This window comes from Mustela putorius, unplaced genomic scaffold (assembly GCF_011764305.1).
Source record: "Mustela putorius furo isolate JIRA1106 unplaced genomic scaffold, ASM1176430v1.1 tig00000198_pilon_pilon_pilon, whole genome shotgun sequence".
Lineage (NCBI taxonomy): Eukaryota > Metazoa > Chordata > Mammalia > Carnivora > Mustelidae > Mustela > Mustela putorius.
The window spans coordinates 1,589,626-1,614,121 of NW_025421311.1; the positions used below are offsets into that span (position 1 = coordinate 1,589,626).

The 24,496-nt window shown below is 46.2% G+C and overlaps 1 long non-coding RNA gene across 7 annotated transcripts in view; it reads left to right on the forward strand.

Annotated features, from left to right (window-relative positions):
- Positions 1–24,496, forward strand: part of LOC106007049 — a 56,320-nt gene that overhangs the window by 15,615 nt on the left and 16,209 nt on the right. For 3 of the 7 annotated variants that reach the window (XR_006605944.1, XR_006605947.1, XR_006605948.1), the window contains 3 exons: positions 5,374–5,472; positions 11,864–12,027; positions 18,358–23,584. This is a non-coding gene — a long non-coding RNA (uncharacterized LOC106007049). Of the gene's footprint in view, positions 1–5,373; positions 5,473–7,396; positions 7,554–11,863; positions 12,028–18,357; positions 23,585–24,496 lie in introns of all 7 variants that reach the window. The other 4 variants (XR_006605945.1, XR_006605949.1, XR_006605946.1 and 1 more) reach the window with 3 other exon arrangements.

Genomic DNA, 24,496 nt, shown 5'->3' on the forward strand with positions numbered 1-24,496 from the left:
CATTGATTTCTGTTCTGATCTTTATGATTTCTCTTCTCCTGCTGGGCTTAGGGTTTCTTTCTTATTCTTTCTCCAGCTCCTTTAGGTGTAGTGTTAGGTTGTGTACCTGAGACCTTTCTTGTTTCTTGAGAAAGGCTTGTACCGCTATATATTTTCCTCTCAGTACTGCCTTTGTTGTGTCTCACAGATTTTGGACCATTGTATTTTCATTATCATTTGTTTCCATGATTTTTTTCAATTCTTCTTTAATTTCCCGGTTGACCCATTCGTTCTTTAGAAGGATGCTGTTTAGTCTCCATGTTTTTGGGTTCTTTCCAAACTTCCTCTTGTGGTTGAGTTCTAGATTTAGAGCATTGTGGTCTGAAAATTGCAGGGAATGATCCCAATCTTTTGATACCAGTTGAGTCCTGATTTAGGACCGAGGATGTGATCTATTCTGGAGAATGTTCCATGTGCATTAGAGAAGAATGTGTATTCTGTTGCTTTGGGACGAAATGTTCTGAATATATCTGTGATGTCCATCTGGTCCAGTGTGTCGTTTAAGGCCTTTATTTCCTTGCTGATCTTTTCCTTGGATGATCTGTCCATTTCAGTGAGGGGAGTGTTAAAGTCCCCTACTATTATGGTATTATTGTTGATGTGTTTCTTTGATTTTGTTATTAATTGGTTTATATAGTTGGCTGCTCCCACGTTGGGGGCATAGATATTTAAGATTGTTAGATCTTCTTGTTGGACAGACCCTTTGAGTATGATATAGTGTCCTTCCTCATCTCTTATTATAGTCTTTGGATTAAAATCTAATTGATCTGATATAAAGATTGCCACTCCTGCTTTCTTCTGATGTCCATTAGCATGGTAAATTCTTTTCCACCCCCTCACTTTAAATCTGGAGGTGTCTTTGGGCTTAAAATGAGTTTCTTGGAGGCAACATATAGATGGCTTTTGTTTTTTTTTTTTTTTCCATTCTGATGCCCTGTGTCTTTTGATTGGGGCATTTAGCCCATTAACATTCAGGATAACTATTGAGAGATATGAATTTAGTGCCATTGTATTGCCTGTAAGGTGACTGTTACTGTATATTGTCTCTGATCTACCACTTATAGGCTCTCTCTTTGCTTAGAGGACCCCTTTCAATATTTCCTGTAGAGCTGGTTTGGTGTTTGCAAATTCTTTCAGTTTTTGTTTGTCCTGGAAGCTTTTAATCTCTCCTTCTATTTTCAATGATAGCCTAGCTGGATATAGTATTCTTGGCTGCATGTTTTTCTCGTTTAGTGCTCTGAAAATATCATGCCAGCTCTTTCTGGCCTGCCAGGTCTCTGTGGATAAGTCAGCTGCCAATCTAATATTTTTACCATTGTATGTTACAGACTTATTTTCTGGGGCTGCTTTCAGGATTTTCTCTTTGTCACTGAGACTTGTAAATTTTACTAGTAGGTGACAGGGTGTGGGCCCATTCTTATTGATTTTGAGGGACGTTCTCGGAACCTCCTGAATTTTGATGCTCGTTCCCTTTGCCACATTGGGGAAATTCTCCCCAATAATTCTCTCCAGTATACCTTCTGCTCCCCTCTCTCTTCTTCTTCTGGAATCCCAATTATTCTAATGTTGTTTCGTCTTATGGTGTCACTTATCTCTCGAATTCTCCCCTCATGGTCCAGTAGCTGTTTGTCCCTCTTTTGCTCAGCTTCTTTATTCTCTGTCATTTGGTCTTCTATTTCACTAATTCTTTCTTCTGCCTCATTTATCCTAGCAGTGAGAGCCTCCATTTTAGATTGCACCTCATTAATAGCTTTTTTAATTTCAACTTGGTTAGATTTTAGTTCTTTTATTTCTCCAGAAAGGGCTTTTATATCTCCCGAGAGGGTTTCTCTAATATCTTCCATGCCTTTTTTGAGCCCAGCTAGAACCTTGAGAATTGTCATTCTGAACTCTAGATCTGACATACTACCAATGTCTGTATTGATTAGGTCCCTAGCCTTCGGTACTGCCTCTCATTCTTTTTTTTGTGGTGAATTTTTCTGTCTTTTCATTTTGTCCAGATAAGAGTATATGAAGGAGCAAGTAAAATACTAAAAGGGTGGCCACAACACCAGGAAAATATGCTTTAACCAAATCAGAAGAGATCCCAAATCGTGAGGGGGGAGAAAGGCGATAAAAAGAGGTTCAAAATGGAAGAAAGAAAAAAAAAAAAGAAAAGAATTAAAAAACGAACAAAGAAAAATATAAAAAAGAAAAAAAATATAATTAGATAAACTAGTTAAAAAACGTTAAAAAAGAAAAGGGTAAAAGTTAAAAAAATTTTTCCCAGAAGGTGAGGGGGAAAAAAATGAAAAAGAAAAAAAATAATTTAACTGCTAGACTAAAAAAAATCACAGGGAGAAAGCCATGAGTTCCGTGCTTTGCTTTCTCTTCTTCTGGAATTCTGCTGCTCTCCTTGGTATTGAAACCGCACTCCTTGGTAGGTGAACTTGGTCTTGGCTGGATTTCTTGTTGATCTTCTGGGGGAGGGGCCTGGTGTATTGATTCTCAAGTGTCTTTGCCCCAGGTGGAATTGCACCGCCCTTACCAGGGGCCGGTCTGAGTAATCCGCTCGGGTTTGCTTTCAGGAGCTTTTGTTCCCTGAGCGCTTTCCGTAGTTCCGGAGGACAGGAATACAAATGGCGGCCTCCTGGTCTCCGGCCCGGAGGAGCCGAGTGCCCGGGGCCCCACCCCTCCATGTGCCCTCAGAGAACAGCACCCAGTAACTCCCGTCTGCCTGACCCCGGCCACGCTCCGAGCTCACCGAGCCTGCGACCGGTTCAAGGTAACCCCGAACTGCGAGCTTACTGTCGGCTCTGTCTCTGTAGCCAGCTTTCCTGTTCCAATACCCGAAAGCTCTGCGACACTCAGACACCCCCAATCCTTCTGTGACCCTGCGGGACCTGAGGCCACGCTGACCCTGCGTGGGCTTCGCCCCGGTTTAGCCTCTGGAGTGATGTCTCTCAGTGGAACAGACTTTTAAAAGTCCCGATTTTGTGCTCCGTTGCTCGGCTGCTTGCCGGGAGCCGGCCCCTCCCTCCGGGGTCTATTTTCCCGTCGCTTTGGATTCACGTCTCCGCTGGTCCTACCTTTCAGAAAGTGGTTGTTTTTCTGTTTCCAGAATTGCTGTTCTTCTTCTCTTCGATCTGCCGATGGATTTGCAGGTGTTTGCAATCTTTAGATAAGCTATCTAGCTGATCTCCTGCTAGCTGATGTAGTCTCAGCCTGCTACTTCTCTGCCATCTTGACTCCTCCCCCTGTAACCATAGTTTATTAACCTACTATTAAAATGTCCATGAGAAATTCCTTTTACTGGATGGAATTTATAGAGATTAAAGCTGGGGATCCCCCCTTTTCCGTTCTTTGCTTGGACTCTCCCTTGAGGCTTAATAGACGCTAACAGGAGGGCCCTGAGTATGTGAGAGGCAAAGATCGGAGGAGAAAGTTCAGGGCAGTGAAAATAAACAGCATTTTACTACTCTAATTCCTTTGTTTATGCCGCTCCGAACATGAAATGGTCTTGATTGAGAAGCACTGGTCTAGGACAGTGCTAGAACTCAAACATCTTCGCCTGACTCTTGCAAAGGTGGACCCAGAGCTCTGACAAATGGTAAATACAATGTCCTGTTCTTTTTTTTTTTAAGGGCGTAATTAACTTTCTTCCTGGCTGGACTGTACGGTAACATATCACAACCCACCAGTAAAGGACACCAAAGAAATCCGAAGTGTTCTGTGACTGGCTTCTTGGTTAACATGGACCTTACCGAGCCCAGCCCATTGGTCTCAAGACCTGTGTCTGGCCCTCGAGGTTGACTGGGGTCATGACCAGAACACCTACACACCTACACACTATCTTTCCCTGATGGCCTGGCTTCTTCGTGGCCTGATAGTAGAGTTCCAAGGGAAAATTTCCATGAAGACTAGGGAGTTAGACAAGGTTGGAGAATTTACAACTCAGCCTTGGAAGTCACATAGCATCACTTCTGTTATGGACACATGCTCCCTTGGATTCACAAGGAGGAAAGATAAAACCCATCTCCTGAAGGAGAAAGGTCAAGGTCACATTGTAAGAAAAAAAAAGTGTATAGATGGGAGAGATTTTTCATCTTTGGAAAAAAATAATACAATCTGCTTTAGTATCACTTTTGGGAAGATGAAGAATATAAATACTCTAATAATTTTGTGTTTTGTTGCTTGTGTGAAAATCTAAAATAGCAAAGACTAGAGCCAATGTTTGGACACTGGCTAAGTGCTAAGAGCGGTAACAACGGAAGCATTCAGATTCCTCCCCTCTGCACACCCCCAACGAGGCTTCTCATTTCAAGGCTGTTATCAATGGTTTGTTAAACCAAAGAACTGAATTTTAGTTCTATTCTAGATTGAGTTTTAAAAATGCCATTTAAAGGACTGACCATATTATGTCTGGGAAATAGGAACAACAGACGACCGACTGACTACACAGTCTGTTTTAATGGAACGTGAGGCGGTGTGGAGACATGTTCTTGTATTTTATAACGAATCACAAAGCCAATGCTTGTTGGCATACTATAGCATAAAATATGGTTTCAAAATAGGAAAAAATAGCAATTAAAATAAGAACTTTCCCAAATTCTCAGTGTTTATCAGGATGGGATGACTGAGTCTACATGGGGTTTATAGTCAAGATGACCTAAGTTCAAACCTTGTCTGGACTTTCATAGCTACGATCTCAAAAATAATCACAATAATGGTAGTGATAATCATTAACAGTTATAGATGATTTGTTGTAAGCTAGGTATTTGGCTAAGAACTTTGTGTTTGTGAGCTCCTTTTTCTCAGTGATCCGAAGGGATAGGGTCACCTACACCCAATGACAGGTGTCACACTAAGTAATGGAACTAGTGTTTGAACATACTCAGTTGGGCTCAAACCCTTACCTACTATACAAGTTTCTGAAATTTCCCAAGTGTCCTAAGCTACAGAATAGGGACATCAATTCCCATTTGAAGGAATTAAAATAAGATGGCATCTATGAAAAACCACAGCACTGGGGCACCTGGGTGGCTCTGTTGGTTAAGCAGCTGCCTTCGCCTCAGGTCATGATCCCGGCGGCCTGGGATCAAGTCCCGTATCAGGCTCCTTGCTCAGCGGGGAGCCTGCTTCTCCCTCTGCCTGTCACTCTGTCTGCCTGTACTCATTCTCTCTGACAAATAAACAAACAAAATCTTAAACAAAACAAAACAAAAACACAGCACTTAGCAGGTACTTAGCACAGCCTACATTTTACTTTCTATCAGGCTCAGTTCATTTCTGGGTCACTAGGCAGTAACTGTTACTGTCTGATTGAAACAATGTCTCCGTCTTCTGTATCTGCAGATGGCCAGAGCTGGAAGGAGCCTGTTCTATTGCTTCTTTTGCAGCTGATGACACCCCAGGTTTCCTCGTCTGGATGACTCACCCACAGTGACAGAGCGGGTCAGTGGCAGTGGCGGGAGCTAACTGCAAGCCCTGGGCTCCCCCAGTGTTTCATGCTGCCCCCAGCTGCATTTGAAGAACAAGAAAAAACATCAGCTAATGCTTAGATACATCTAACTTGTTGATACTTCCTGCTCTGTATTGGCAATTTTATTTTATTTTATTTTATTTTTAGATTTATTTATTTATTTATTTGTCAGAGAGAGAGCCAGCGAGAGCGAGAGTGAGCACAGGCAGACAGAGTGGAAGGCAGAGTCAGAGGGAGAAGCAGGCTCCCTGCGGAGCAAGGAGCCCGATGTGGGACTCGATCCCAGGACGCTGGGATCATGACCTGAGCCGAAGGCAGCTGCTTAACCAACTGAGCCACCCAGGCGTCCCGGCAATTTTATAATGTAGTGTTTTATTAAATAGTTATTAGTAATACATTTATCTGCCCGAAACTGAAATTTCACGCCCTCCTCAGTGATCACTAAGTCACTAGTCAGTACCTCGCCCCACTAAGGTTAATTATTACACCTAATAATGCTCCTGCTGGAAACTCCTGCTTAGACTAATTACTCTCATAAATCTCTTTAGAGAAGTGTAAAAATCTCATTACTTAAATGATAAAACAACTAATCTTTGCTCCTTGTCCTTCCGAGATAATAAGATTGCCAAAACTGCTACAGTTGAATGATGTTTTAAGGTAATTAATAATGTTACCAGAACCAGGGCCCTAAAGATCTTGCAAGGATGCATGAAAACAGATGAGGCAGAAATTCAGGGGACAGAAGAGGGGATATGGGGAGTCCACCTCTACATTTTTTTTTAAAAGATTTTATTTATTTGACAGAGATCACAAGCAGGCAGAGAGGCAGGCAGAGAGAGAGGAGGAAGCAGGCCCCCCCGCTGAGCAGAGAGTCTGATGCGGGGCTCGATCCCAGTACTCTGAGATCATGACCTGAGCCGAAGGCAGCGGCTTAACCCACTGAGCCACCCAGGCGCCCCTCCACCTCTACATTTTTAAAGGGATTATTTTCCACTTTAGATTTTTGAATTTTCATTTTATAGGGAAACCCTTGGTACTGTTAAATGTGCTGTCAGCTGAAATTGCACGAAGTGCTCACTTTTTTTTTTTTTTTTTAATTCACTCATCCATCCACCTGTCCGCCTGTCCATCAGATAAACAACAGCCCTGTGGGGAGAGCCAGGGAGGAGACCGATCACTGCCCTCACAGAGCTTGCCGTCTGGAGGACAAGGAAAGCAATGGTCCAAGGACTGTGCCTTGGGTGCCTGTTGTGGTGTTGTGGACTTTTCCACGAGACCGCACTCTCCCGTTGCTGGGGTGGGGGGGGGACCCCCCCCCCCAGGCACCGCAGGGGCTCGTCAAATTTTCAGTTTGCTGCTTGGGGAAATGGATCCTTACGTTTGGGCACATCTTGGATCCCTGGTCATTCGCTGAAATGACCACTGCATAAGTCAGTCATCGGTCAAGAGACAGAAACCGCACCTGACACTTGAATTTGATAGAATGAGAACTTGATATGTAAGAATGGATCATTAGATTGAAGTCATTAATCCTAACGATAGGGGTCAACATGTGACTCCCTAAGCAGCCACCACTCCCTAGGACTGAAGGCACAGAAGTGAAAGGTTGAAATTGTGAAGACCTCGAAATTCAGAGGAGGGCCCCCTGGCCCTGGGTGCCAGATGTCCACGGAGGGAGCACAGCTTGGCTGGGGCTCTGGGCTCTGGCTGGCCGGTGAGGAGTGATGACGTGGTGCCCATGAGTGTTGGAAAAACCAAGAATGGAGTCACCTGTTACTGGGAACTGGTGCTACTGGGACGGAGCACTGTCCCGGGGGGATCTCTGCCAGCACCCCTGCAGCCACGGGGGAACCCCACAGGCAGCAAAGCCGACAGCAGGTGCCTCTCTCTCCCCAGGAAGGCAGCGTCCCGCCAGCACCCCGAGTGGCAGAACCTGGCACTGACAGGCCGGCAGAGCAGAAATGGGGGACCAGAGCCCCAGCTCCAGCAGCAGCAACTGCAGTCTTCAAGGCCGAGTTCCCAACAAGAGGCAACAGTTTAGTAACTAGGACGGGTGAGAGACCAACGGAGGGTCCTTGGCTTCTGTTTTCTTCAGAACCCTGCTCCAGTGCCTGATGCGGACTCCTGCATGGTTCTATAAGGAAATGTTCTCTTCTGAGTGGGGAAGGAAGGGGGGCAGGGGGAGTCTTTCTGGACGTGTTGATGCGGCAGCCCCTGTCACTTCTCATAATTGTAGGATGATAGCCAGTTACCCTAACACCCACAGAAACATTTAGGATACCCTTCCTTGGTGCCTTCCGGATCCAGAGATCTTCATGGGGGAAGTGGGGCCCGTTCAAATGTGCCTTCGGACTCGTGGGTTCATTCATCGTGTTTGGCCCACGGACACTGTGGCAAGAGTGATGATGGGGAAACAGAGCTCAGAATGAACAGAGCTCAGGATCGACTGGGAAATTGGTCATGGTTCCAGCTCTGGCTGCCTTTTTTAGGCAGAGAGAGATGTGTGGTTTTGGGAATGAATGGGGAATAGTAGGGAAGGGTTTTGTTTTGCTTGTTGTTTAAGATTTTGTCAGAGAGAGAAGTTAAGTAGGGCGAGACATAGGCAGAGGGAGAAGCAGGCTCCCGGTGGAGCAGGGAGCCAAACGTGGGTCTCAGGTCCAGGACCCTGGATCATGACCTGAGCCAAAGGCAGATGCTTAACCACTGAACCACAAGGAGCCCTTGTTTTGCTTCTTGTTTTTTTGTGTGTGTTTGAGAAGGAACATCTATTTATTTATTTATTTATTTTTTAAGATTTTATTTATTTATTTGACAGACAGAGATCACAAGTAGGCAGAGAAGCAGGCAGAGAGAGATGAGGAAGCAGGCTACCCGCTGAGCAGAGAGCCCTATGCGGGGCTCGATCCCATGACCCTGGGATCATGACCTGAGCCGAAGGCAGAGGCTTTAACCCACTGAGCCACCCAGGCGCCCCGAGAAGGAACATTTAAAGAATGGATTGGGTTCAGAGGACGACAGAATGATTTTGGGAAGGGGGAGAATACAGACATGAGAGAGTAATGATGTGCATACATTTTTGTGCACATTTTTATAAAAAGATTTTATTTATTTATATGACATAAAGAGAGATCACAAGTAGGCAGAGAGGCAGGGAGAGAGAGAGGGAAGCAGGCTCCCCGCTGAGCAGAAAGCCCAATGCAAGGCTCAATCCTAGGACCTGGAGATTATGAGCTGAGCCGAAGGCAGAGGTTAACCCTCTGAGCGACCCAGGCCCCCTGTATGCACATTTTCAAACATTACAACTTCAGTGGGTTACGCTCAAGAAATCAAATTATTGAACTGCACAATGCAAGCAGCACCAAGAAAGACAGTTCGGCAGCACTACCGTCTGGCAAAAGCATATACACTGTAACCTACTGTCTGCTGCCCAGAGCATGCTGCATTATATGCTCTGGCATATTTCGGGAACATCTGTAGGGCACCTGGACAGACCAATACCGTCTTCATGTCTGGTGGCACTTTGCTCTGCCTGCCTTGCTCCACACTCTGCCTGATGCTCCGCTCCCAGGTGACCCTTCCGTAGCCATGCCTCGGGGGCAGCAAAAGTCAATCCTCCATGAGCAATAAAAGTTTCAGTGCATTGCTGTGTGGGCTGTTTTATACTGGGAAGATGGGTAGGCAAGAGAGTTGTCCTAAAATAGTGCCTGACCTATTAAGTACTATTTATGTGTAAGCTTTAAAGATGTGACGGTGGGGAGTTACAGTTTAGGACAAGACAATGGCAGGTGCAGTACATTCAGAGCAGCAGGAAGGTCAAAGGCATAGAAGACGTCCCTCCGATTCGGCCCCTCAGGCCCAGTGATTTCGACATAAATTACTCCTACTGTCGAACACCCTATATGGGATGGACTCTATTCACACTTTATTCTAAGAAGCTTGGTTTTGAAATATTTGATGGCAAATTCCCCAAACACAGCACAGTGAAGGGATCCTGCTTGGGGGATTATGGCTTATTAATGTGGCCTTTGTACTGAATGGGGACCCTAGTTTCTTTGGAAAACCTTGAGGGCCAGAGAAGTTTAATAGATAAAAGTAATACATAGATTTCCCCGTGGTGTCAGTAATCTTCCTCCGCTTCAGGCTTCATATCGAGGGAAAGGGAATCCGCAGCCCAGACCTGCACCGTCCAGCATGGCGGACATCACCTCCGTGTGGCGAGGGTCCCCCATGCTGGCAGTACCGACACTAGGACAGTCCATCATCACAGGACACCCGATTCAATGGCACTGACCGACTTGCCTATGGCTCCAGGCACCATTCATCAGGGCTCAGTGCTGAGTGACTATTTCTAGAATTTTTCTAACAGAGCTATACGAATGTTAAACCCAAGAAGACCTCTTGCTACCTTTCAAAGAGAAGAAAAAACCCTGCAGTGATGGATTCGCTGTTCTCATAAATGAGAGCTTGGTTGGTGGACTGGAAGGTGTTGGGGAGGTCACATACAGGACATGAGCACTGGTAAACCCAGGACCTGGACCTCGGTGATGAGAGGCTCCTGACTCCCTCCCCCTGTCCTTGGAAGGCACATTCTGTCTACTGTTCTCATTCTGGAAGCTCTTTAAAAGGCAGCCTTGAGAAAGCAAGGTGTTATTGAGACCACCCGGACTATATACATGACTGGACCTCATTAAAGCCTCAGCAGAAACCCTCTAGATTCCGGCAGGTATGTGCACAGATCTACTCTTCTTGGCAGCCGCCCAAGAAAAGTCTCCTATGAAAGTTCCCTTGCTTATGAAGCCTGCCGTCTGCCGGTCTGCAGCCACCTGCCTTCAGCCGCTCTCTGTACTCCGTACAGGACCCCTTTCGGATTTTACCCAGGTTGCAAAGCAATAGAAGGCTTCCCCTCCAAGCCCCCCTGTACCTCTGGACTTCTAGGACCCAGAGGAGGAGGATCCCAGCAAGTACATCTGTATATTGTCTGAAGATTATATGACGTCCAAGAAGGGGACCTGGAAATGCATTAAAGATTTCCCAGGATTCAGGACAGTTCTAGGGAACACCCAGGGAGGTCACTTACACACTCACTAGGACTCTTCTGGGCATGGACCCAGAATGGGCCACGTGGGCTGCAGCTGACTCACCCTGCCTTGGGAACCCTGGACCAAAGTCACCCCCCAGAGGGCGTTCCAGAGCAGAGCTGTTGGTGCTGATGAGGCCCAGGACAAGTTGAAGGCAATCATTACAGAACATCCATCAAGTGTCACGGCCATCTGGAAAGGTGTGTCCTCTTATTCCCATTGAAAATGGAGGCTCGTATCATTTCAGGAACATCCAAGGTCTCACAGCTAGGAAATGAATTTAGGATTTGTCAACACAAGGGGAGGGGGCCTGGTCTCCTCCTCACCACCCGACCTCCCGGGGGATCCCGGCCATGATTCCTTTGGCATTCAGACCTTGTCCTGCTACCAGTAGGGTGATTTCAAGACATCCTGCACCTTCAAGGGAGGATCAAACAGAGATCACGGGCACAAAGACGTTCCACAGCACCACGCTATTCCCCAGCAGCCCGCAGGGAGTGCCAAGAGAAGGCCACTGTTCTGTGGAGGCCAGTGCGTTAACAGACACTCCGAGGGGCGCCTGGGGAGCTTGGTCATTAGGCATCTGCCTTTAGCTCAGGTCATGATCCCAGGGCCCTGGGATTGAGCCCCACATCCGGCTGCCTGCTCAGCGAGGAGCCTATTTCTCCCTTTCCCACTCCCCCTGCTTGTTCTCTCCGCTGCCTCTATCAGACACATAACATCTTAAAAACGAACAAACCAACCAACCAATCCCGTGCTCTGAGAAGCAGGACCATGTATCTCTTTCCACCTGCCTTTTCCAGCGCACCTCCTTTTCTAGCTGACAAGTGAGCCGTCCAAAGCCAGGGCTCAAGAAGCAGCCTTTCCACCCACCCCCGGGGGGCACCCGTCCCATCTGTGGCTGAGTTAGAGCAGCAGCAAATGAGACTGCACAAAGCCAGAGCCATACCAGACCCAGGTCTACTTGCTGCCTCGTTTCCGTGCTCACATGGCCCCGAGTGGCTGCGGACCACCGGCAGAGGTGGCTGCCTCCCCTCGGAAGCTCATGCTCGGCATCTGCAGTGGCATGGAGCACTTGGCAGGCCGACCAGTGAGCACCGGCTCCTCGGCAGGCGTCTGCATACCTTTGTAACAGACGTCCCAGTTTCACACATGAACTCCTGTTGTTTGAGCCAGAGTAAGACACTGAACAGTTTTTCTTAGGCCCGAGGCTGTCATAAACGTCAACATGAGAGATCCCTGGAAAGTTCCTATAAGCCTATGATTCTTTTTCTTTTCCTCCTAGATTTTGAGCCCTGAACTCTCCATGTTTATTTCATTAAACATGGTTTTCCTTTCTGACGTGGCTTCTGAGAGTTCGCCTTTAATGAGCTCCCACACGGTGCGTGGCCCAGCATTACCCGTGCGGTGCATCGGAGGAATTCCTACTGAGCCGTAACAGGGGAAGAGGTTGTATTATTTACCAGCCACTTGCTTGCACTCAGGCAGTTTTGAATATTAAAAAAAGTAATGAAATGCATAAGTAAGAGATAATGTGTGCAAAAGCTCGTGTGATCTGGTGTAGCCGGTGTAATACGGTTCGACCCTCTTGAAGCGTATTTTACAGCATCTTGGGAATCTTTGCAGAAGTTATTTAAATCTCTTTGGAGGCTGATGGGAGACCTTACACCCGGGTCCAGCTGAGCCCTGGCGTGGGGTCAGTTAGAGTAAAGGCAGCTGGCAGGGACAGTGACGTGTCTGGTTGTCCCCAAGAAGCCCCGGGTGACGTGTGTTCTCAGCATTTCATTTCCTGTCCCCAGCCATGACCACCAAGTTGCTAGAACCAGACTCAGGAAAGTAATTAGGAGATTTATGAGATACTTAGCAGAATTATCAGACATGACTGACAAAATTTGATAGATCATGGACTTAATGATTGATAGGTCAACAGTTTTTTTAAATTTATGTTTTTAAAGATTCTATTTGTCAGAGAGAGAGCGAGAGAGCAGCATGCAGAGGGAGAAGCAGGTTCTCTGCTGAATCAGGAGCCTGATGTGGGACTCGATCCCAAGAGATCTCATGACCTGAGCCGAAGGCAACTGCTTAACTGACTGAGCCACCCAGGAGTCCCTAATATGTCCAAGGTTTTAAGGGAAAAAGTACCCATGTGCACAACCATGTGGGTAACAGAGGCAGAGAGAAGAAAACTTCAAAAAAGAATTAAAAGGACCCATCAGCAATCACGAGTACAGCGGAGGAAGACCGTCTCTAATGGGCTCATTGGCTGAGTCAGCATTGCTGAGGAAAGAGTCTGAGCTGAGCCAGAGATCAACCCAAGTTCCTCTACTGAAATGCAAAGGGGGCGAGGAGGAAGTACAGTGGGACAATATCAAAGCTAGAACACACACGTGGTTTTGATAGTAGGAAGAGATAAAGGACAGAACAGGGCAAATGCTGGATGTCATAAGGGCCGGGAGCTTTCCCACAGTCTTAACACGTGACCACCTACAGACCTGGGAACCTCCAAGAACAACTACCAGAGCAAAGCACCCACAAAAATAGCCAACTGGCCAACAATAAACCCTCACCTATCACAGTTAGGTGTATCACAGTCCCACTGCAGAAAATCAAAGATGAAGAAAAATCCTATCGATGATTTAGGGGTGCAGAGTAGAGTGAGGGGGACACCTGGAAGGACAGAGAATCACTGCAGGCTTTTTGCCAGAAACCATGCAATCAGGAATGGAGTGGAATGGAACTTTCAGGGTTGAAAAGCACTCAGATTCTCAGGTGTTCTGCTTATCTTCCAAAACCACATCTTCAATCACCCATACTTCCACTAATATTTCTTACACCAAAAGGCCAATTCTTGGAAACCGCACACTTTACGGTTACTTTTACTTTGGTGACAATCATGAACCTAATTTTCTTGGCTCTGAAGTAGAAATCAAAATATTTTCTAAATCACAAAATGTTACTATTCGGGGATACAACACAGGAATTCGACTTTATATATGGTATGAAGTGATCTGGGTGATCAATCCCCAGACAGAATTGTTACATTATTATTAACTCTCTGCCCTTTGCTACATGTTGCCTCTCTGGGTCTTATTTTACAACAAGTATTTCGTATCTTTTCCTCCCCTTGCTCTGTATCATCTGTGCCTTAGCCAACCACCAGATTGTCTCTGAAACTGCAAGTCAGCTTCTGTTTTGTTCATTTATTTTGGTTTTTACATTCTACATCTAACTGAAATCATAGGATATGGGTCTTTCTCTGACTTACTGCGCTTAGCATAATGCCCTCTAGGTCTATCATCTTGTCACATATGGCAAGATTTCATTTGTTTATGGTTGAGCCGGTTTCTACTGTACAGCACCGGTCTCCTTTACCCGTCTACGGATGGGCACGTAGGTGGTTTCCATGTGGGGGCTCTTGTGGATAACGCTGCGGTAAGCATAGGGGTGTACTTATCTTTCAAAATGGTGTTTCAATTATCTTTAGATACCTGAAAGTGGAATTTCTAGACCATGTGGTGTTTCTAATTTTAATTTTTGAGGATCCTCCCTGCTGTTTCCCACAGGGGCTGCACCAGTTTGCATTCCCACCAACAGCGCAGGAGGGCTCCGTTTTCTTCGTGTCCTTGCCAAGACTTGCTGTTTGTCTTTTTGATACTGGCCATTCTGACAGAAGTGAGGGGATACATTGTGCTTCTGATTTGCATCTCCTTGGTGATGAGTGACATTGAGCACCTTCTCATGTGTCTGTTGGCCATCTGTAGATCTTTGGAAAAGGGTCTCTTCAGGGTTTTCTGCCCATTTTTTAATTCAATTATTTGGTATGGAGTTGTGTGATTTCTTTATGTGTGTTGGCTAGAACCTTCTAATGGTTACTTGCAACATCTTCTCCCCTTCAGTAGGTTGTCCTTTTTTTTAATGGTTTCCTTTGCTGTGCAAAAAATTTAAGTTTGATGTAGTCCCATTTATTTATTTTTTATTTTTTGTCCTTTGGGTTTAAATGTCAGGTAGTTGATTAAGGCTCCTAATACTAACTTGTCAAGATGAATCCCGATTCTGTCTTAGGAGATGCTGACAGATGTCAACTGCCTGTCATCTACAAGTCTGATATGTCCGTCTCTGATGACTTCCCCTAGATCAGTAGCTAAAATATTTCACAATAAGAACTAAGGGATTTCTACATAAAAATCATCTAATTTCACATCCAATTCTTCTCTCTACTGGGATGCTTTGGAAAATGGACCCCCCCCCCAATCAACCTATTTTTCAAATTCTAATCCTTTTGGAGATGTAGCCCTTTTGAGAGTTTCTGACCCTGAGAACCTGCCCACTTCTATCCCGTGGGGTCTTCTGTCTCCTTTCCTGCTGCCAAATCTGAGTCAGGCTGTGCCCAAGGTTCTCTGGCTCCAAGATTTGCTCCAACGGTGCTCCCGGGGTTGTGATAAAGGCCACGTCTACAGTCACTCTGAGGGTGCTTGTGTGTGCACCATCTGGACCTGAAGTCTAGTTTTCCACTCGAGTGGCCGCACTTTGATGGCAAGAACCCTGTTTTCTGTGTATTTTCTCTAACCCCGAGCAAAGGTTTGACTTACACTCTGTTCTTAGTAAAGCTTGATGATAGCAATAACCCTGGGAATCAAGTCCAATCACTGCCTCCCTCTAGTGTATCTTGACAGAGAGAGGGAACTTCAGAATAACACGTCTTTGACCTGCCTGCAATTTAGGAATTTAAAGCCCGTATAAAATTAAAGCCCTAGAAGTATCGCCAGTGAGCACTCTCCACAGTCTCCATCTGGAGGTGAAAACACTCCCTTCTCCACACCCAAGCGCGGCCTTGCTCTGCCTTCTGATTACATCTAATGCCTTTAAACGATTCTGGAAGGTCTTGAACAAAATAATCCATTACAAACTTAATTAACTTGCATTATCTCCAAAATGTGTCAGGAGCTACAGGGGATAGCAGGCGTTCATCCGTTCAGTCCTGATTCATCCCATGAGCGTTTCTTATGATTATACCCGGTATCCTGTGAAGTGCTGGCGCTCTTGAGATGGAAGTTTAATGCTCTCTTTTTAAAGGAGTGTGCGCTCTACAGGCATAGTAGTATCTACATTGTGCTTGAGGGAGCTGCAGATAGATGTACGGACAGGACACAAGGACAGAACAGCCAAGAGGAATCAATAAGGATGGAAGCACCAGAAAGTCTGGGATGGAGCTGTTGGAAGAGCCATAAGAAGACAAAGAACACGCTCATCGGAATGTTGGAATTTGACCTTGGCCTTCCAAGCCCCTGCATGTGAATGCTTTGTGTTTGTAAATGCTTGAAACCAAACCAGGGATCTAGAGGGGTTAGTAAAGTGCCGAGAGCCTGAAGATCTCCTCCCAAAGTCTTCTTTCTACAGATGGTGGACATGGAAAGCAGGTGGAGTTTCATAGGTGCTGAAGTTGGGTAGCGAACCAGCAGAGACCGGGCAGAGGTCTGGCCCAGCACACGGCCCCACAGCCTCTCAGAGCCATTGTCCTTCTGGTCGAGTGAAGCTGATTCACTTCCCCGCCTCTCACTGTGTGTGTGACCCAGGCTTCTTGTTGTGGGAGGGCAAGAGGGAATGGACAATCCGCTTGCAACACAATGGACCAGATGCCACAAAAGGGGCTGGACCCACTTGCCAACCCTAAAGCAGAGAAAACAGGCCTTGAAGACAGGCCGCCTTGAATTCGAATCTCTACAGCTTACTAGGGGTAGACCCCTCCTGCTTCGCAGGCATTTTGAGAACGGGAGAAACTGTACAGATAATGGCACCCACAGGACTCACTCAAAAATAGCAGCCATCACTGCTCTCGAATATGAAAGCAATTCAGTTGAACAAATATTCATCAGGGGTTCTCCCAGGACAAAGCACCCGGCTAGACACGGAAGCTGGGATCATAAGACGAAATAGAATCCCTCTATCCATGGCCTCGAGAATTAGAATTTTCACAAAGAACACTTTTTCCTACCACAACATGGTTAATTTATTTTAGGTGTCCACTTGGCTAGGTCACAGCACCGAGTCTTGGCCAGGTCTTCTCCTGGAGGTTTCTGTGAAACTGACATCATTTTTCAAGTCATCATTCCCGTTGGTGACTGTGATTGAAGCTAACTACCCTGCGTTACGTGGCAGGTCCTTCTAAGAAGCTGAAGGCCTTAACTGAAGCAAGGGTGACCTCTGCTGAGGACGAGGAAGTCCGTCAACCAGGAAGTGCCTTTGGAAGCATCGGGTGTGCAGCCTGTGGCCGACCCTTTGGACTCTGGATCAGCTGGCTTGCAGTCACCCCTTCCGTAGATCTCACTCCCCCCACACCCCCAGAAACACATATAGATACGAATACACAGTACATCTCTAGCTAGATACACACGCATCTACACGGAATTGGTTCATGACATACTGGTGAGACTTGATTGAGAGATACATTGGAAAAATTACACTTTCTCTTTTAAATACTATATCTAAACTCCCTTCGCAAATCTGCTGCGTTCTCTTCATGACCTAATATACACCTTGTATTCACCACCTTTGGACAAAAATCACTCCAGAAAAATTTTCGTTACACTACTTTCAGAAATTTTAATGTAACTTTGCTCCCTCCAATTGGAATAATTACTGGAGACAAAATATTTTTAAAAACTTGTCCTTTTTAATAAATGTGGATGCTTTAAAAAAAAAAATCACTCATTTCATCAGTTGGCCACCCTGATTCCATTGAGTTGCCTTGTTTCTGAGGAAACAAATTTTTCATTTTCTGTTCCTTATAAAAATGAAACTTCAGAATTTTTTTAGCCTTTAAGAGTGAAGAGTACTTTGCAAAAGTAGAATGAGTACTGCCAATGGCCAAAGTTGGAAAAACTTTAGAAATAAAGTAAAGAAGATATATTGGATTATAACTTAAGGTATAATGTAAATACCAATGTTGGGGGAAACTGGAGGGGGAGTCGAATGATGAGAGACTGTGGACTCTGAGAAACCAGCAGTTTTGGAGGAGAGGGGTTAGGGGTTGGGTGAGCCTGGTAGTGGGTATTAAGGAGGGCACGTATTACATGGAGCGCTGGGCATGGTGCATAAACTATGAATTTTATAACACAAAAAAATATGTAATTTCCCATGGACCCCTCTTACCGTATCTAAATGATTGAATAGAAAAGTGAAGAGATTACACGCCCATGTAGAAGAATCCAGAAAGTTTATGTATGTATTTGCTCCCTCCAGAAGATGGAACTTAGCTTTTCCTCTCTCCCCTCCACACCCTACTCTAGCCCCAGTGACTGGGAGCTACACTTGCTGATCTCCTTCCAAAGAGCAGGTTGGGGAGTGGTGTACCTTCATAGTAGATTCCTGGCAAAACTCGCCCCATCTAGGAGATGGAGGGCCACGTCATCAGGAAGAAGTCATATTGATCTCATGTCCCCTTGACATGATAGGACGAGAATGTCATTTTATTTATTTATTTGACAGAGAGAGATCACAAGTAGGCAGAGAGGCAGGCAGAGAGAGGAGGAAGCAGACTCCCTGCTGAGCAGAGACCCCCCCGAAGTGGGACTCGATCCCAGGACCCCGAGATCATGACCTGAGCTGAAGGCAGCAGCTTAACCCACTGAGCCACCCAGGTGCCCGAGAATGTCATTTTAATTTTACAGTCTTCCTACCCCAAACCCAGGACTCTAGTATAAACATGAGAGAGACCATGGATAAACCCAAATTGAAGGACATTCTAGAAAAACATTCATTAGTGCCTCTGAAAATTTTCAGGTCATCAATGACAGGACAATTTTGACAGAGAGCGAGCTACGGAGATCTAATGACTCAGTGTAATACAGAATCCTGGAGAAGATCCTGGAACAGAGAAAAGGTGTTGAGAAGAACCTGGGGAGATCTTCATGAACTGTTGAGTTGAACAATGAACCAATCCTGGCTTCTTAGTTGTCAACTATAGACCATGGGGGTACAACATGGTAACAATAGGGGACACTCGGCAGACGGTATGTAGAAACCCTCATACTAAATTTCTAATTTCTTTGAGTATGTGTAACTATTCTAAAATTTAAGAACTTAAGAAATACAGCTAGATGAGTCATAGCAAAATATACCAAATGCAAAATAAAGAAACGTGATTTGCAAGCATCAGAATGCAAGGGTTGAACGTATCTGCATTGATCTTTCCCTTAGGCTTTGGGGTCTAGGGAACAGTCCTTGAGGTGCAATCAGTCTTAACACGGAGTTTGCTTTAAAGTTTGCAGCTTTGATCTTATCCAACACTTCTTTGAATTGCTTCTTACACTAATGATTTTAACAAAATGGATCAAATCATGTTATTTTTCAAAATCCACGAGAGAAAGAGAGGAATACTCAACAAGCAATAATGACAGGTTATTCCAAAGAAGCACCTGGGAGTTTGGACTTAAGACAACAGGGGTTAATTTTCACCTTCTTTAATGTGTGACTGGTATGTGACTTTTTCAAGGCTGTAAGTCCATTTGTCCATTAAGCAGATAGCTGGGACCAGCATTCAAATGCTCCTTTTCCAGGCCTGGGGTAGGAGCCTACGTTACTAGATTTCCCAGTACAACTCTCCCATCTCTGAGGCCTTTACTGCACAGTCAGGGGGTGGTTTCGCTACGTCACTAATAGCCAGTCCTCCTGACCTGGAGCCTTCTCCGATCTCCGTGCTGTCAACATCTCTCCAGTGGCCTATTTCACACTGCTAACATGTTGTTACAGAACATGTGTGCACATTTGGATCCCTCCCACCCCGGGGTGGCTCCCACACACCACCAAGTAGTCTTTCCCTCTGCCAGTGGGCACCGGGCAGATCTGGGCTCTTACCACCTTTCCCAGTTTTCTCCCTATGGGTCACACCACCCGTCAGCAAGGCCGAGCTCTTGGCAGATGTGCCGTTTATATGGACCTGTCTCACAGGGGACAATGAGGCTGCATCAAATTCCAGAAGGACAAAAGGGAGAAACAATCATTTTCTTCCCTTATCAAAGCGCAGCATTGAAACTGAAGAGGAATGCCGCTCAGCTTTCGGTTCCAGTGTTGCGAATCTTGATGGCAGTCCAATTCATACGGCTCCTAAAATGGCCATCAAGCTACATTGCACATTGTATCACTGCAGAGAAACACTCAATAGAAACAAGCTTCTATGGACTAGGTCCAAAAATCCCAGTTATTTGCAGGCAGAAATGGTCCCCCCATTTGAGATAAAATGCAACATTCCAGCATTAGGAGCAAAGCAGTCCAAGCAGGTTTGTCATTAAACCTGTCCCCAACTTTGACTCCTTTTGCATATGCCAATAACACCTTGTTTATGGATTAACTTCCTGGAAAGAATCTGTAGACTTTGGGATGACCTTAAAATTTATATGCTGAGTGGGAAACAATGACATACCATATGTTACCGTGGACAACAAAAATGAAACAGAGCTCCAACAGGTGTAGTTTGGGGCAAGTTCTAGAAACTCAGTATTGCTCTTTTTGTGCACTTCGACTTAGCTAAGCATTTGATTATTTACCCTAAGAGCGGGGAGGATTCCTTGGACCCCCCGATGCATTCTCTCCCAGGCAATCTTTTCAGAACAGAAATGAGGATTGGAATTCGTTGGCTCATACTGGACAGGAAAGTTGAAGTAATTCCTGGAAACTAAATGTAATCCTTTCTTCTCCAGAATTTGCGGTCATTAAAAAGTTTGAGTACCAGTAAAGCAAAGTAAAAGGCACAGATTATTGTTGTAACTGAGCACTTACATAACTAAATTTCCTGTTTGTTTTTTTTTTAAAGAGGGTTTTGTAGTCATCCATGATCTTCAAAGGCCTTCCCCATGCCAGGAAAGAGAACAATATTCATCTTATTAGTTATTTTGTGCTTCCTCTTTTTACTTTAATCTTTCATTAGTTTGGGATCAATGTTGACAATGGTGATGGTTAATTTTATGTGCCAACTCACCTAGGCTACGGAGTGCCCGCATATTTGGTTTAACATTGTTCTGGGTATTTCTAGGAGAGTGTTTTTGGATGGGTTTTACATTTAAAACAGTCAAGAACATGGCCCTCTTCCAACGTGGGTGGGCCTCATCCAATCAGTTGAAAGCCTGAATACAAAGATGCCAACTCTTTCTCTAGTAAAAGGGAATTAAGTAATTAAGTCCTCCTGCCTGACTGCTTCTGATCAGGATGTTGGTTTTCTGCCACCTCCTCCCTCCAACTCAAACATGGGCTCTTTTGGGTCTTGAGTTCTGGCCTTGAGACTAGAAGGATACCACTGGTCATCGTGAGTCACCATCTTGCCAACTGGGTCTTGAGATTTGGCTGCTTACATGACTGTAGGAGTTAATTCTTTATAATCCATATATATATATATACCCCCACATATCTCGCTACTGTTTTTTTCTGGAGAAGCCAACTAATCCAACAACTTAAAAAATCTGTGTTCTGCAACCCCCCCATGATTTAGTCCATTGTCTCAACCTCGAAAACCCTTTCAATCTGACTTTACACATTTATACACAATTTGACCTATTTACATGTTTAGAATCTGTTCCACTAATCTGCGTCTAGCTGTACCTTCTTTGGGAACACAGGTTTTTCAGGGTTGCTTGATAAATGTTCAGCATTTCATTGTTTTTTTCATACCACTGCAATGAAATAACAATGAGCCTAGGCAGAGGTCATGGTTCTTGACCTAAAATAGGCAAAAAGACATGGCTTTTCGAGTTTTTCCTCCCTCCCTTCTACCTTCCCTGACTGCAAACACTTCAATTTAACATTTTCAACGGCGCTCGCACAGGCAGACATGACAAATGAAGCTGTTCGGGCTGGGCAGGGGCCGGCCGGAGCTCCCCCGTCATGAGGTTGGTCATGGATCCTTACGTTCCAGGGAGGCCTGAGAGGAAAGCACCCCCTCCTTCAGCTGGTACCTGCTTCCCAAGGTAGGTTTCTGTTTTTCATGTTTTCACAAAGGCCGGCAACAACTTAAGCGTTAATATCGCCATTTACCTAATGCATTTTCAATGCCCTCTTTAATTCTTCCAAACCAGTGTCGGGGCAAGATGAAAGGAGATTTATGAAGACGGCCGTGTATTAGGTTCTCTCCTAACACGGTGCTTTATTTGCTCACTAATGGGCCTACATTTACAGTCAGTCGTCATCAACAGACAACACATCCAAAGTAAACTTCAGTTTCTCATCGTGGAGGAAGGGATTCCGATGGAATGTTGTTCATCATCGAGAATCTATTCCTAAATCCAATTTATAGGAAGATTATGGCATTTAATGCACTTGAGGCGAGGAGTCGGCTTTCAGTGAGAAAGTGCATGAGGTATCAGAGAAGGAATGCCGCCGCCGGCCCTGCTGTCTGCAGGAGCTCAGGCCCACCGCACGGGCAGGAATGAGCCAGAATTTTTTTCCTACTGTGATCGGATAAAAAGGGCACACACTGTGTGGCCCCTGGGCAGAGGATCAGGACCAGGTGTGGACACGAACTGCTTCTGTGACTAGGAGGGGACAGTCACGGAACCTCCCAGAGGCTCAGCCATCTCGCCTAGAACAGGAGGCATCAGGGAAAATCTGGGGACCACAGTCTTGTAAGATCTTGTGATCCCAAGGAAGGACCCTTACAGACCCAGCTACCCTGATGTCCCCAGCAAAAGTCAGAATGACTGCAGGGAAGTCCTGACTCCTAGAGCACGTCTGAGGGAGCAGAGCTTCGTCCAGGCTCAGCTTTGTAGAGGGGTGTGTATGTGTGCATGCACACGTGTGTTTGTACACACGCAGCAGACATGACGTGGGGAGGGTGTGCTGGGCCGAAGGGCTGGTTTAGAGGAGGTCGTTTTTTGGTATGTGAATAACTAGCTATTTTCAAAAGCTACTTCAGCGGAGTTTCCGAGCCTGGGTGAGAATGGGAAGTGGTGCGGGGTCAGACCTCGGCCCTCCCGAACTGGATAGCTCCCCACCGGGCAGGCGCTTGTGGCTCTTCCTTTTTCTCTCCCACAGAGGAATCTGCTATTTCTAGAAGACACCGGCTGAGTGGCAGCTGGGCCTCTGCTGCTCCCTGGGCAGGACCCATATGTTAGACGCTGGGCCCCGCTGGTCAGCTCTGCATGCTTCCTTGCCTCCTACGGGGCTTAGGGACCGTCCACACCCAGCATTAGGGCCTTAATCCCGTCTTCTAGAGGACTTGAGGGATGACCTGTGGTAAAGTCCCACCCTTTGGCCTTCACTAAATACAAGACTGACCTTGGAGTTTCCTCCTCGGTCCTCTGTGCCCTTCCAAATGTACTCCCGTTATTTTATTTCCTTTTTTGGCCAATGCTTGGTCACAGATCACATAAAATCATGGTCATGGGAAGGCCCCGGGCCCTTTTCTGGAGACTTGCAGGGACTAGAAGGGGGAGAATGTGGACATGCTGGTTTTTCTGTTCATTCCTTCCAGGAAGCAGCAGTCTAGTCTGGCTAGAGTGACCTCAGGGGAAGGATGTGTCCATATCCAGGGACAGAGAACAGGCTATTGTGTCCCTCAAAGCCCTCACATCTACTTCAGAGTGATAAGCCAGTGCCTTCTGCCGAGGAGAGGGGAGAACCCCTTTTCTATTTATCCCCTGGGCTATGGAAACGTCCCCTGGGGTCTCCCAGCCATTCGCACCTTCCCACATCACTAACTGATCTCCGAATGTAGGAAAGGACCGGACGCCCCATTTCCTCCTTGGGCAACTGCTGTAGGTAGAGTTAGCGACCCATGTGAGGGGAGAGGCAAGGCATCAGAAGAGCCTTGACAACATTCTCAGGAATCTGTTCCGAGGAACGGGAGCTGACAGCGCCTGTGCATGGACCATGGGGCCGGGTACAACGCCAGCCGTCTCTCACCGAGGACCTTAGTTCTCCCTCCCGATGCCATGAGCAGGTCCCTGCGTCCTATCCTGATGCCGTGAGCAAGTCCTGCGTCTTATCCGGCACGCGAGAACATGATGGCAGTTTAGCAGAGGTGAGTTTTCTAAGGTCACTCATCTAGCCCAAGCGATAGAGAGAGAATTCCAAACCAAGTCCTCTGATGATGGTGTGCGAGTGGTCAGCCCTGAGGTTGGGCTGTGTCCCCTCAGGGACACCGCTGTCCAAGCCCTGGGCCTGAACAGGTGCAACGGTTTCATGCGGCTTTCATGTTGAACTGGTTCCCTCTTGGGACCCTGGAGGGGCTCAGTCAGTTAAGCATCTGCCTTTGGCTTAGGTTGTGATCTCAGGGTCCTGAGGTTGAGTCCCGCATGGAGCTCCCTGCTCAGCGGGGAGCCTGCTTCCCCCTCTGCTGCTCCCCCAGCTTGTACTCAGACTCTCTCAAATAAGTAAATAAAGTCTAATAAAAAGAAAAAACAAACCAGCTCCCTCTTTCTCGAAGCATTTTCTCTACAGATTTGGCTCAAATCTTGGCATTTTTATTTGTCAGAACTTCTCCATGAGGATTTCTGGTAGAAAAGCAATCAGAGCAGGAGAACTGGGCTGTCCAGGCTCCCTGGGGAGGGGGAGCATGCAGCAGGGCTGCGGCAGGGAGGGGGTGAGCTGCACACAGTGGGGAGGGGGCTACAGACCGGGGGGTTGGGGGAGCAGAAAAAGCAAAGCCTGTGAGTGCAGACTGTCTGGACAAGTGAGAGGTACAGGCAAACTCTAGGGCAGAAAGCCAGCAAGATGAGGAGACCCTTTTGAATTTTAGTGATGGCTCCGTGGGTGAGATACTCTATTCCCTTTAATACTCAAGTGAATAGAGGCTGAGATTAATTACTTTTATTTGCTAGTGTGTGTTTCTGTGCAGCACAATTCTGAACGTGGATCCCCTTTGGGCTAAAGGATTTATGCAGTCTACAGAGAAAGGCAATGGGAGGTAGTCTGAGAACGTGGGAGACCTCGA